Source organism: Mixophyes fleayi, chromosome 3 (genome assembly GCF_038048845.1).
Source record: "Mixophyes fleayi isolate aMixFle1 chromosome 3, aMixFle1.hap1, whole genome shotgun sequence".
Classification (NCBI taxonomy): domain Eukaryota; kingdom Metazoa; phylum Chordata; class Amphibia; order Anura; family Limnodynastidae; genus Mixophyes; species Mixophyes fleayi.
The window spans coordinates 35,123,721-35,139,153 of record NC_134404.1 but is presented as its reverse complement, the minus strand read 5'-3'; positions in this window follow the sequence as shown (position 1 = coordinate 35,139,153).

Sequence of the window (15,433 nt, the reverse complement as noted above, 5' to 3'; positions counted from 1 at the left end):
TTTTATGTACAGTGTTATTACATCTGATACATTGATGATATTTTTACTTCACAGGTGCAAGGTGACTGCATAGACTTGTAGAAGAACGGCATGGATGGACGGACGCTGGGACCTGACTGCGTAGACTTGTAGAAGAACAGGGTGGATGGACGGACGTTGGGACATGACTGCGAATACTTAGTAGTGGAACAGCATGGATGGATGGGCGTTGGGACGTGACTGCGTAGACTTGTAGAAGAACAGCATGGACAGACAGATGTTGGGACCGGACTGTGTAGACTTTGTAGTAGAACAGCATGGACGGATGGACGTTGGGACGTGACTCCATGGACTTGTAGAAGAACAACATCAACAGACAGATGTTGGGACTGGACTGTGTAGGCTTGTAGAAGAACAGCGTGGACGGACGGACGTTGGGACGTGACTGTATAGACTTGTAGAAGAACAGCGCGGACAGGCAGACGTTGGGGTGTGAATGCACAGACCTGCAGAAGAACAGCATGGACGGACCAATGTTGGGACGTGACTGCGCAGACTGCAGAAGAACAGCGTGGATGGACGGATGTTGGGACGTGCCTGCGTAGACTTGTAGAAGAACGGCGCGGACGAACAGATGTTGGGACGTGACTGCATAGACTTGTAGAAGAACAGTGGGGATGGACGGACGTTGGGACATGACTGCGTAGACTTGTAGAAGAAAGGCGTGGATGAACAAATGTTGGGACGTGACTGCGTAGACTTGTAGAAGAACAGCGTGGATGGACGGACGTTGAGACCTGACTGTGTAGACTTGTTGAAGAACAGCATGGACGGACGTTGGGACCTGACTGCGAATAATAAGTAGTGGAACAGCATGGACGGACGGGCATTGGGACGTGACTACGTATACTTGTAGAAGAACAGCACGGACAGACAGATGTTGGGACCGGACTGTGTAGGCTTGTAGAAGAACAGCGTGGACGGACAGACTTTGAGACGTGACCGCAAAGACTTGTAAAAGAACAGTGTGGACGGACAGATGTTGGGACGTGACTGCCCAGACCTGCAGAAGAACAGCGTGGACGGACAGATGTTGGGACGTGCCTGCGTAGACTTGTAGAAGAACAGCATGGACAGACAGATGCTGGGACTGGACTGTGTAGGCTTGTAGAACAACAGCATGGACAGACAGATGTTGGGAACTGACTGTGTAGACTTTGTAGTAGAACAGCGTGGAAGGATGGACGTTGGGACGTGACTCCGTGGACTTGTAGAAGAACAACATCAACAGACAGATGTTGGGACACTACTGCACAGACCTGCAGGAGAACAGCGTGGACGGACAGATGTTGGGACGTGACTGCGCAGACCTGCAGAAGAACAGCGTGGATGGAAAGGTGTTGGGATGTGCCTGCATAGACTTGTAGAAGAACAGCATGGACAGACAGATGTTGGGAACTGACTGTGTAGACTTTGTAGTAGAACAGCATGGACGGATGGACGTTGGGACGTGACTCCGTGGACTTGCAGAAGAACAACATGAACAGACAGATGTTGGGACATGACTGCGTAGACTTATAGAAGATCAGCGTGGACGGACGGACGTTGGGACGTGACTGCATAGACTTGTAGAAGAACAGCGTGGACAGGCAGACGTTGGGGTGTGAATGCGCACACCTGCAGAAGAACAGCGTGGACGGACCAATGTTGGGACGTGACTGCGCAGACCTGCAGAAGAACAGCGTGGATGGATGGATGTTGGGACGTGCCTGCGTAGACTTGTAGAAGAACGGCGCGGACGAACAGATGTTGGGATGTGACTGAAGAAGAGACTTGAAGAAGAACAGCATGGATGGACGGACGTTGGGACATGACTGCGTAGACTTGTAGAAGAACGGCGTGGACGAACAGGTGTTGGGACGTGACTGCGTAGACTTGTAGAAGAACAGCGTGGATGGACGGACGTTGAGACCTGACTGTGTAGACTTGTAGAAGAACAGCGTGGACGGACAGATGTTGGGACGTGCCTGTGTAGACTTGTAGAAGAACAGCATGCACGAACCGCTGTTGGGACATGACTGCATAGACTTGTAGAAGTACAGCGTGGATGGACGGATGTTGGAACCTGACTGCAAGGACATTGTAGTAGAAGTGTGTGCACGGACGTGCGTTGGGACGTGACTGCGCAGACCTGCAGAAGAACAGCGTGGACGGACCAGTGTTGGGACGTAACTGCGCAGACCTGCAGAAGAACAGCGTGGACGGACGGATGTTGGGACGTGACTGCATAGACTTGTAGAAGAACAGCATGAATGGACGGACGTTGGGACATGACTGCGTAGACTTGTAGAAGAACGGCGTGGACGAACAGATGTTGGGACGTGACTGCGTAGACCTGTAGAAGAACACTGTGGATGGACGGACATTGAGACCTGACTGTGTAGACTTGTAGAAGAACAGCATGGATGGACGGACCTTGGGACCTAACTGTGTAGACTTTGTAGTAGAACAGCGTGGATGGATGGACGTTGGGACGTGACTCCGTGGACTTGTAGAAGAGCAACATGAACAGACAGATGTTGGGACCGGACTGTGTAGGCTTGGAAAAGAACACTGTGGATGGACGGACATTGAGACTAGTGACTGTGCAGATTTGTAGAAGAACCACATACATGAATGGATGTTGGGTCGTGACTGCGTAGACTTGTAGAAGAACAGCATGGACAGGCAGATGTTGAGACCTGACTGTGTAGACTTTGTAGTAGAACAGCGTGGACGATGGACGTTGGGACGTGACTCCGTGGACTTGTAGAAGAAGAACATGAACAGACAGATGTTGGGAACGGACTGTGTAGGCTTTTAGAAGAACAGAGTGGATGGACTGACTTTGAGACGTGACCGCATAGACTTGTAGAAGAACAACGTGGACAGGCAGACGTTGGGATGTGCCTGCACAGACCTGCAGAAGAACAGCGTAGAAGGACAGATGTTGGGACGTGACTGCGCAGACCTGCAGAAGAACAGCGTGGACGGACAGATGTTGGGACGTGACTGTGCAGACCTGCAGAAGAACAGCGTGGACGGACAGATGTTGGGATGTGCCTGCATAGACTTGTAGAAGAACAGCATGGACAGACAGATGTTGGGAACTGGCTGTGTAGACTTTGTAGTAGAACAGCGTGGACGGATGGACGTTGGAACGTGACTCCGTGGACTTGTAGAAGAACAACATGAACAGACAGATGTTGAGACTTGACTGCGTAGACTTATAGAATATCAGCGTGGACAGACGGACATTGGCACGTGACCACATAGACTTGTAGAAGAACAGCGTGGACGGACGGATGTTGGGACCTGACTGCAAGGACTTTGTAGTAGAACAGTGTGCACGGACGGCGTTGTGACGTGACTGCGTAGACTTGTAGAAGAACACCATGAACAGACAGATGTTGGGACCGGACTGTGTAGGCTTGTAGAAGAACAGTGTGGACGGACAGACATTGAGACGTGACTGTGCAGATTTGTAGCAGAACAGCGTGGACGGACGGAAGGACGAGACCCCATAGACATGTAGAACAGTGTGCACGGATGGACGTTGGGACGTGACTGCATAGACTTGTAGAAGAACAGCGTGGACAGGCAGACGTTGGGATGTGACTGCGCAGACCTGTAGAAGAACAGCGTGGATGGACCAGTGTTTGGATGTGACTGCGCAGACCTGCAGAAGAACAGCGTGGACGGATGGACCTTGGGACGTGACTGCGCAGACCTGCAGAAGAACAGCGTGGACGGACAGATGTTGGGATGTGCCTGCATAGACTTCTAGAAGAACAGAATGGACAGACAGATGTTGGGAACTGATTGTGTAGACCTTGTAGTAGAACAGCGTGGACTGATGGACCTTGGGACGTGATTCCGTGGACTTGTAGAAGAAGAACATGAACAGACAGATGTTGGGACCGGACTGTGTAGGCTTGTAGAAGAACAGCGTGGACAGGCAGACGTTGGGATGTGACTGCGCAGACCTGCAGAAGAACAGCGTGGACGGATGGATGTTGGGACGTGACTGCGCAGACCTTCAGAAGAACAGCATGGACGGACAGATGTATGGGACGTGCCTGCATAGATTTGTAGAAGAACAGCATGGACAGACAGATGTTGGAAACTGACTGTGTAGACTTCGTAGTAGAACAGCGTGGACGTATGGACATTGGGACGTGACTCCGTGGACTTGTGTCACGGGCACTAGGAGTCTTTACCCAGGGATCACCAGGTGATAGGCTGACCAGAGCAGTATAGGTGGTAATATGGTACTCTGATAGCAGGGTGATCACGGAACAGGAAATAGCAGATGATGAGATGCTCAGGAAAGTCTATGACTAGCAGCACTGGCAATATGGAAGTAGTAATACACGAGGAACTGTATGGACAAAGGACACGTGAAGGTAGTCAGTGGTCTGCGGTAGCAAGTTGTACCACTGCTATAGTGAGGAGGAATGTCCAACAGAAACGAGGAGGTGATGAGAGTCAGCGGTCTGCGGATAGCAAGTTGTACCGCTGTCAGAGTGAAGGAATGGAATCCAAGTGGAGGTATCCGGGGAGTCAGTGGTCTGCGTTAGCAAGTTGTACCACTGCTATGTGAGAGGATACTGGAACAGGTGAAACTGGAAACAGGGGTCAGTGGTCTGCCACTAGCAAGTTGTACCACTGAATATATATGTGAGGAGGTGCACGGGGAGAGACTGCAACACAAGATATACACGGGCACCTTAACTTTGATCCACAGTAATATGCACAATATATATGTATATATGACTGAACAGCACTGCCAATATAGAAAGTCTCTTGAAGTAATCCAGCACGAGATAACACAGTCAATGATGGCAATAGACTCAGCGGATAGCAAACTCCAGAGGAGAACCAACACAGTCCAGCAAGGTATGCAATACACAGCACAGTCAATGAGAAGTATGCATACCGTGGTTCAGAAGCAGGCAGTCAGACAGGAGTGCAGAGATACCTGAACGGCAGGAGGCCGGCAGGATGCAAAGTCCCTGGATGGGTGAAGCGGTGGTCTAGTAGGTGCAGCGCACAGGTAGGTAGACCAGCAGGGAACACAGGAAAGCGTGGAGAGCGAATCAGCAGTAGATGGATGAGTAGCGCTGAGGAGTAGCAGCAGCGGGTCTCTGCGGAAACACGGAGGTAGCCAATAGCAACCAGCAGGTGCAGTAACGATGGGACACGGGAGAGCAGAGTTGAACTGGAACTGTTGATCACGGAGAGGAGCGGGTAGCAATAGTGGCAGCAGTCTCAAGGAAACACGGGAGAGTTGACAAGAACTGAAGACTGAAGCGCACAGAGGCAGCGGATAGGAATCAGCCAAACAGTCACGATGAAACACAGACGGGTTGCAGGTTGAAGACTGTAGTGCACGGTGGCAGCGGATAGGAATCAGCTAACAGTCACGATGATGAAACACAGACGAGTTGCAGGTTGAAGACTGTAGTGCACGGAGGCAGCGGATAGGAATCAGCTAACAGTCACGATGATGAAACACAGACGAGTTGCAGGTTGAAGACTGTAGTGCACGGAGGCAGCGGATAGGAATCAGCTAACAGTCACGATGATGAAACACAGACGAGTTGCAGGTTGAAGACTGTAGTGCACGGAGGCAGCGGATAGGAATCAGCTAACAGTCACGATGATGAACAGGTGAGTGGATGTGGATGGAAGACTGTAGTGCACGGAGGCAGCGGATAGGAATCAGCTGGCAGTCACAATCATGAACAGGTGAGTGGATGTGAATGAAAGACTGTAGTGCACGGAGGCAGCGGATAGGCATCAGCTAACAGTCCCAATGATACATGGTAGAGTTGAAGTGATTAGAAGACTGTAGTGCACGGAGGCAGCGGATAGGAATCAGCTCACAGTCACGATGATACAGTAGATGGTAGAAGTGGTATGGGAACCACAGTAGTAGAAGTGGTTTGGAAACCACAGAGGTAGAAGTGGTTTGGAAACCACAGGAATCAGCTGGGCTGAATAAACGAGGAAACACAGGAACACCTTCAGAGACTCATGGGGAATGAGACTCCAAGATCAGGCAACGTGGTGTTGACCACAGGTGCTTAATATAGGGAGGTTGCCTGATCTGCCAATTTAGTTAAAGGAACATACACTGGAGGTATGGAAAGGGCTGCGCATGCGCAGTCCCTCAGGATGGAGGACGACCACGGTTCCTAAATGTCCGGGAAGAAGCACTCACAGTCCGGTGAGTGACAGTACCCCCCCTTTTAAAGGTGGGCACAGAACGCCTGGAACCGGGCTTGTCCGGATTTTTGGAATAAAACTTCTTCAGAAGGGCAGGAGCATTAAGATCTTCAGCTTTGATCCATGAACGCTCTTCAGGACCAAAGCCCTTCCAATGAACGAGGAAACGGAGTACTCCTCGCGAAATTTTTGCGTCTAGTACCTCAGTAATTTCGAAATCCTCCTCCTGATGAACTTGAACTGGCTGCGGAGCTGAGGGAGGAGTTGAGAAACGGTTGATGATAAGAGGTTTGAGTAAAGACACATGGAAGGCATTGGAAAAACGGAGATTCTTAGGAAGAAGAAGTTTAACACATACTGGATTGATTATTTGAATGATCCTATATGGACCAATAAAACGAGGGGCGAATTTCATAGATGGGACCTTCAAACGAATATTTTTGGTAGATAACCAGACACGATCTCCAATTTTTAGTGGTGGAATAGCCCGCCTCTTCTTATCTGCGAAAGACTTATATTTGTTAGATGTCTTCTTTGAACAGGTTTTGACCTGAGACCAGATATTTTTGAAGGTCTGACAAGCAGTCTCCACAGCAGGAACTTGGGTGGGAGGGAGGGCAGGAAATTCCGGAAAAGACGGATGGTGACCGTGAACCACCAGCCCTTGACTTTTTGAAGATGACTCCTGAGATCCATCTTCAACGTCCGATGACGTCACGAACGCCCGATGAGGAGGAAGGCGTTCAGACTGAACCTTATCGCACAGATCCGTAGATAAAGGATCCTGTGGAGGAGGACCTGGTGGAATAGACGAATGCTGTCTTTTGAATGAAACCACTTGAGAGAGACAACGATGATGACATTCAGATCCCCACGATGTAACTTGAGAAGTGTGCCAGTCAATCTGGGGAGAATGACATTGAAGCCATGGAAGGCCTAAGACAATCGGACTTGTCGTAACAGGAAGAATTAAAAACGAAATTTCTTCATGGTGTAGTACACCAATCTGAAGAGTTACTGGAGACGTACTCTGGGTGATGAGACCATTGATGAGACGTGATCCATCTATAGCCGTCACAGTAATGGGTGTTTTTAAAGTAATCACTGGTAGGGACCATTGATTCACTAGTGATTTAGAAATGAAATTTCCTGCTGCTCCGGAATCAATCAATGCCTGTGACTCAAAGGATTTGGTAGCAACGGAAATCGTAACATCAAAAGCGCAGACTTTAGATTTCATAGACGATGGAGAGGACTCCAGGAACCCTAACCTTATCTCCCCAGTATTGGTTAGAGCCCGGCATTTCCTGGGACAAGAATTGAGCATATGCGTAGAATCGGCACAATAGATACAAAGTCTATTCTTTATTCTTCGGTCCCTCTCCTCTAAAGTTAATTTGGAGCGACCTATCTCCATGGGTATCACCGGAGATGAAGCTGGGTGAAATTGAGGATTTGAGAGAAGAGGTGTTTTGACCGAAGTCGTTTTCTCAGGTTCTCTTTCACGAAACCTCAGGTCTACACGATGGCAAAGAGAGATCAAATCTTCTAAAGAGGAGGGTAGTTCTTGTGAAGTCAGTGCGTTTTTAATTTTATCGGAAAGCCCCTGCCAGAAGGCGGCAATTAATGCTTCAGTGTTCCATTGAAGTTCAGAGGCTAAGATCCTAAATTGAATGACGTACTGAGCCACAGTGCGAGATCCTTGGCGAAGACGGAGAATGCTGGATGCAGCGGAAATAACACGACCTGGTTCATCGAATACACTTCGGAACGTGGAAATAAATTCGGCACTATCCTGTAACAATGGATCGTTTCTTTCCCACAGAGGGGAAGCCCATGCGAGAGCTTGTCCAGAAAACAATGAAATAAGATAGGCCACTCTGGAACGATGGGTAGAAAAATTTTGAGGCTGGAGCTCAAAATGAACTGAGAATTGAGTAAGAAAACCCCTACAAGTTTTGGGGTCTCCATCGTATTTTGACGGAGTAGGCAGGTGAAGCGTGGAAGCCGTAAACACCTGGGATGGCACTGGGGAAACGGAGGAAGGCACAGGAGCATCAACAGTAGTTGTGGCATCTTGCACGGACGTTCTTTGGGAAGCTAACGCCTGGTAACACCGCAGTAAATGCCGTTGGCGAACTTCCTGTTGCTCAATACGGGTAACCAGATGCCGCAGCATCTCTTTGGCTGTAGGTTCCGTATCTGGGTCTGTCATGGCCTGATCTTACTGTCACGGGCACTAGGAGTCTTTACCCAGGGATCACCAGGTGATAGGCTGACCAGAGCAGTATAGGTGGTAATATGGTACTCTGGTAGCAGGGTGATCACGGAACAGGAAATAGCAGATGATGAGATGCTCAGGAAAGTCTATGACTAGCAGCACTGGCAATATGGAAGTAGTAATACACGAGGAACTGTATGGACAAAGGACACGTGAAGGTAGTCAGTGGTCTGCGGTAGCAAGTTGTACCACTGCTATAGTGAGGAGGAATGTCCAACAGAAACGAGGAGGTGATGAGAGTCAGCGGTCTGCGGATAGCAAGTTGTACCGCTGTCAGAGTGAAGGAATGGAATCCAAGTGGAGGTATCCGGGGAGTCAGTGGTCTGCGTTAGCAAGTTGTACCACTGCTATGTGAGAGGATACTGGAACAGGTGAAACTGGAAACAGGGGTCAGTGGTCTGCCACTAGCAAGTTGTACCACTGAATATATATGTGAGGAGGTGCACGGGGAGAGACTGCAACACAAGATATACACGGGCACCTTAACTTTGATCCACAGTAATATGCACAATATATATGTATATATGACTGAACAGCACTGCCAATATAGAAAGTCTCTTGAAGTAATCCAGCACGAGATAACACAGTCAATGATGGCAATAGACTCAGCGGATAGCAAACTCCAGAGGAGAACCAACACAGTCCAGCAAGGTATGCAATACACAGCACAGTCAATGAGAAGTATGCATACCGTGGTTCAGAAGCAGGCAGTCAGACAGGAGTGCAGAGATACCTGAACGGCAGGAGGCCGGCAGGATGCAAAGTCCCTGGATGGGTGAAGCGGTGGTCTAGTAGGTGCAGCGCACAGGTAGGTAGACCAGCAGGGAACACAGGAAAGCGTGGAGAGCGAATCAGCAGTAGATGGATGAGTAGCGCTGAGGAGTAGCAGCAGCGGGTCTCTGCGGAAACACGGAGGTAGCCAATAGCAACCAGCAGGTGCAGTAACGATGGGACACGGGAGAGCAGAGTTGAACTGGAACTGTTGATCACGGAGAGGAGCGGGTAGCAATAGTGGCAGCAGTCTCAAGGAAACACGGGAGAGTTGACAAGAACTGAAGACTGAAGCGCACAGAGGCAGCGGATAGGAATCAGCCAAACAGTCACGATGAAACACAGACGGGTTGCAGGTTGAAGACTGTAGTGCACGGTGGCAGCGGATAGGAATCAGCTAACAGTCACGATGATGAAACACAGACGAGTTGCAGGTTGAAGACTGTAGTGCACGGAGGCAGCGGATAGGAATCAGCTAACAGTCACGATGATGAAACACAGACGAGTTGCAGGTTGAAGACTGTAGTGCACGGAGGCAGCGGATAGGAATCAGCTAACAGTCACGATGATGAAACACAGACGAGTTGCAGGTTGAAGACTGTAATGCACGGAGGCAGCGGATAGGAATCAGCTAACAGTCACGATGATGAACAGGTGAGTGGATGTGGATGGAAGACTGTAGTGCACGGAGGCAGCGGATAGGAATCAGCTGGCAGTCACAATCATGAACAGGTGAGTGGATGTGAATGAAAGACTGTAGTGCACGGAGGCAGCGGATAGGCATCAGCTAACAGTCCCAATGATACATGGTAGAGTTGAAGTGATTAGAAGACTGTAGTGCACGGAGGCAGCGGATAGGAATCAGCTCACAGTCACGATGATACAGTAGATGGTAGAAGTGGTATGGAAACCACAGTAGTAGAAGTGGTTTGGAAACCACAGAGGTAGAAGTGGTTTGGAAACCACAGGAATCAGCTGGGCTGAATAAACGAGGAAACACAGGAACACCTTCAGAGACTCATGGGGAATGAGACTCCAAGATCAGGCAACGTGGTGTTGACCACAGGTGCTTAATATAGGGAGGTTGCCTGATCTGCCAATTTAGTTAAAGGAACATACACTGGAGGTATGGAAAGGGCTGCGCATGCGCAGTCCCTCAGGATGGAGGACGACCACGGTTCCTAAATGTCCGGGAAGAAGCACTCACAGTCCGGTGAGTGACAACTTGTAGAAGAACAACATGAACAGACAGATGTTGGGACTTGACTGCGTAGACTTGTAGAAGAACAGCATGGACAGACAGATGCTGGGACTGGACTGTGTAGGCTTGTAGAAGAACAGTGTGGATGGACGGACATTGGGACTAGTGACTGGCAGATTTGTAGAAGAACGGCATAGATGAACGAATGTTGGGACTTGACTGCGTAGACTTGTAGAAGAACAGCATGGACAGACGGACGTTGGCACGTGACCGCATAGACTTGTAGAAGAACAGCGGGGACGGACGGATGTTGGGACGTGCCTGCGTAGGCTTGTAGAAGAACGGCATGAACAAACAGATGTTGGGACGTGACTGCGTAGACTTGTAGAAGAACAGCGTGGATGGATGGACATTGGGACCTGCTGTGTAGACTTGTAGAAGTACAGCATGGATGGACGGACGTTGGGACCTAACTGTGTAGACTTTGTAGTAGAACAGCGTGGATGGATGGACGTTGGGACGTGACTGCGTAGACTTGTAGAAGAGCAACATGAAGAGACAGATGTTGGGACCGGACTATGTAGGCTTGTAAAAGAACAGAGTGGACAGACTGACTTTGAGACGTGACCGCATAGACTTGTAGAAGAACAGCGTGGACAGGCAGATGTTGGGATGTGACTGTGCAGACTTTGTAGTAGAACAGCGTGGACGGATGGACGTTGGGACGTGACTCCGTGGACTTGTAGAAAAAGAACATGAACAGACAGATGTTGGGAACGGACTGTGTAGGCTTGTAGAAGAACAGAGTGGACAGACTGACTTTGAGACGTGACCGCATAGACTTGTAGAAGAACAGCGTGGACAGGCAGATGTTGGGATGTGACTGCACAGACCTGCAGAAGAACAGCGTGGACGGACAGATGTTGGGATGTGACTGCGCAGACCTGCAGAAGAACAGCGTGGACGGACATATTTTGGGACGTGACTGTGCAGACCTGCAGAAGAACAGCGTGGACGGACCAGTGTTTGGACGTGACTGCACAGACCTGCAGAAGAACAGCATGGACGGACGGATGTTGGGACGTGACTGCGCAGACCTGTAGAAGAACAGCGTGGACTGACAGATGTTGGGAACTGACTGTGTAGACTTATAGAAGATCAGCGTGGACGGACGGACATTGGCACGTGACCACATAGACTTGTAGAAGAACAGCGTGGATGGACGGATGTTGGGACGTGCCTGTGTAGACTTGTAGAAGAACAGCATGCACGAACCGCCATTGGAACGTGACTGCATAGACTTGTAGAAGAACAGCGTGGATGGACGGATGTTGGGACCTGACTGCAAGGACTTTGTTGTAGAACTGTGTGCACGTTCGGGCGTTGGGACGTGACTGCGTAGACTTGTAGAAGAACACCATGAACAGACAGATGTTGGGACCGGACTGTGTAGGCTTGTAGAAGAACAGTGTGGACTGACAGACATTGAGACGGGACTGTGCAGACCTGCAGAAGAACAGCGTGGACGGACCAGTGTTTGGACGTGACTGCGCAGACCTGCAGAAGAACAGCGTGGACGGACGGATGTTGGGACGTGACTGTGTAGACTTGTAGAAGAACAGCATAGACAGACAGATGTTGGGACCTGACTGTGTAAACTTTGTTGTAAAACAGCTTGGACGGATGGACGTTGGGACATGACTCCGTGGACTTGTAGAAGAAGAACATGAACAGACAGATGTTGGGATCGGACTGTGTAGGCTTGTAGAAGAACAGCGTGGACGGACAGACTTTGAGACGTGACCGCATAGACTTGTAGAAGAACAGCGTGGACAGGCAGACGTTGGGATGTGACTGCGCAGACCTGCAGAAGAACAGCGTGGACGGACAGATGTATGGGACGTGCCTGCATAGACTTGTAGAAGAACAGCATGGACAGACAGATGTTGGGAACTGACTGTGTAGACTTTGTAGTAGAACAGCGTGGACGGATGGACGTTGGGACGTGACTTTGTGGACTTGTAGAAGAACAACATGAACAGACAGATGTTGGGACTTGACTGCGTAGACTTGTAGAAGAACAGCGTGGACGGACGTTGGCACGTGACCACATAGACTTGTAGAAGAACAGCATGGACGGACGGATGTTGGGACATGCCTGTGTAGACTTGTAGAACAACATGCATGAACCGACATTGGGACATGACTGCATAGACTTGTAGAAGAACAGCGTGGATGGACGGACGTTGTGACCTGACTGCGAGGACTTTGTAGTAGAACTGTGTGCACAGACCGGCGTTGGGACGTGACTGCGTAGACTTGTAGAAGAACAGCATGAACAGACAGATGTTGGGACGTGACTGTGTAAGCTTGTAGAAGAACAGTGTGGACGGACAGACATTGAGACGTGACTGTGCCGATTTGTAGATGAACAGCGTGGACGGACGGAAGGACGTGACCGCATAGACATGCAGAAGAACAGCGTGGACAGGCGGATGTTGGGACGTGACTGCATAGACTTGTAGAAGAACAGCGTGGACAGGCGAATGTTGGGACGTGACTGTGTAGACTTGTAGAAGAACAACGTGGATGGACGGACGTTGGGACCTGACTGTGTAGACTTGTAGAAGAACAGCGTGGACAGATGGATGTTGGGACGTGACTGAGTAGACTTGTAGAACAACATGGATGGACAGACGTTGGGACCTGACTGTGTAGACTTGTAGAAGAACAACATGGACGGACGGACGTTGGGACCTGACTGCGAATTCTAAGTAGTGGAACAACATGGACGGGCGTTGGGACGGGACTGGGTAGACTTGTAGAAGAACAGCATGGACAGACAGATGTTAGGACCTGACTGTGTAAACTTTGTAGTAGAACAGCGTGGACGGATGGACCATGGGACGTGACTCCGTGGACTTGTAGAAGAAGAACATGAACAGACAGATGTTGGGACTGGACTGTGTAGGCTTGTAGAAGAACAGCGTGGACGGACAGACTTTGAGACGTGACCGCATAGACTTGTAGAAGAACAGAATGGACGGACGGATGTTGGGACGTGACTGCGCAGACCTGTAGAAGAACAGCGTGGACTGACAGATGTATGGGACATTCCTGCGTAGATTTGTAGAAGAACAGCATGGACAGACCGATGTTGGGAACTGACTGTGTAGACTTTGTAGTAGAACAGCGTGGACGGATGGACGTTGGGACGTGACTTCGTGGACTTGTAGAAGAACAACATGAACAGACAGATGTTGGGACTTCACTGCGTAGACTTCTAGAAGAACAGCGTGGACGGACGGACGTTGGCACGTGACCACATAGACTTGTAGAAGAACAGCATGGACGGACGGATGTTGGGACATGCCTGTGTAGACTTGTAGTAGAACAGCATGCACGAACCGACGTTGGAACATAACTGCATAGACTTGTAGAAGAACAGCGTGGACGGACGGAAGGACGTGACCGCATAGACATGCAGAAGAACAGCGTGGACAGGCGGATGTTGGGACGTGACTCCGTGGACTTGTAGAAGAATAACATGAACAGACAGATGTTGGGACTGGACTGTGTAGGCTTGTAGAAGAACAGTGTGGATGGACGGACATTGGGACTAGTGACTGTGCAGATTTGTAGAAGAATGGCATAGATTAACGGATGTTGGGACTTGACTGCGTAGACTTGTAGAAGAGCAGCATGGACGGATGGACGTTGGCATAAAAGAGATCGGGAAGAAAAGTAAAAATGTAATCTCTAATATCTATTCAAGCATTTCATCTATTTCCCTCCAAAACGTTGAAATCTTGGGGCAATGCCACCAGATATGGATGAAATCTCTGTGTCCGCACCCCTGCCAGTACAAGAGAGGTGTAGCTGGAAATATTTGATGTAATCAAGTAGGTACAAGGTTCTGGTATACATTTTATATAACTCTTCCTTATTTAAGGTGGAGGTGGAAGCCTAGAGACCTGGGAGACAATAAGAGGCATATTCAATTAGGTTTCCAGTCCGCAGTAATGCGCGGTACTGCGGAACCTGTGCTGTATTGATGGTAATATGGTACCGCAATAATGCAGATTTTCCTGCGCAACCCAATAGGGTGCGCACGAAAATCTATCTTATTGTGGTACCATGGACTAACTTCGCGGCCCGTTTCGGCGCGCTCCCGCGGACTGGAAACCTAATTGAATATGCCCCTAAGTCTTTCTCCCAAACGAGCTCATGTTTCAACAAAGGCTCAGCAGTGACAGCACGAAATCATAGAGAATATAAATCATACCTCTTCTATTAGGATTGTAACATAGACGCTTTAAAGGGGTAAGACATCTAAGTGTTTGAACCCTAGGTAAAGACTGAAGAAAAGAACATACTGGAGTATATTAAAAATAATATTAGATCGGGGGGAGCCATATCTCTCAGAGAGAGAGTCTAAAGATATCGAATGTGCTCTATCAATAAAATTGTAGCTTCATTTAGGTCCATCATTTATATTCCTCTAAGGGTAATTATACAGGGAAGAAGTTCCATGTGGGATTATCCCAGATCGATGTTATTGGAGAAGGTGTTGAAGTTTACATTTCTTCATAGAACATACCACAAGGATTTATAAAGATTAATAATGGGGCCCCCAAGGGTAGGAATCGACTTAGGAAATTTAGGATGGAAGCCATGAGACTTTCATTGTTAATAGAAGCTCTAATCTGAGACCTTTTGAACGAGGTCTGTATGCAAGTGACTTAACTATTCATACCTGAGACCTGAGAAGATACCGGGAAAGTGAGCAAGGTTCGAGTGAGGCCAAGTTCAAGCATCGGGATAGCTTTTACGTTGTTGGGTGGCTGACCGGTTTGAAGAACCGTGAGGAGAGCGCATAATCGAGGGGCAGTCTGATGACACGCTGAAAAGAGTTCTGAGGGAGCTTAATG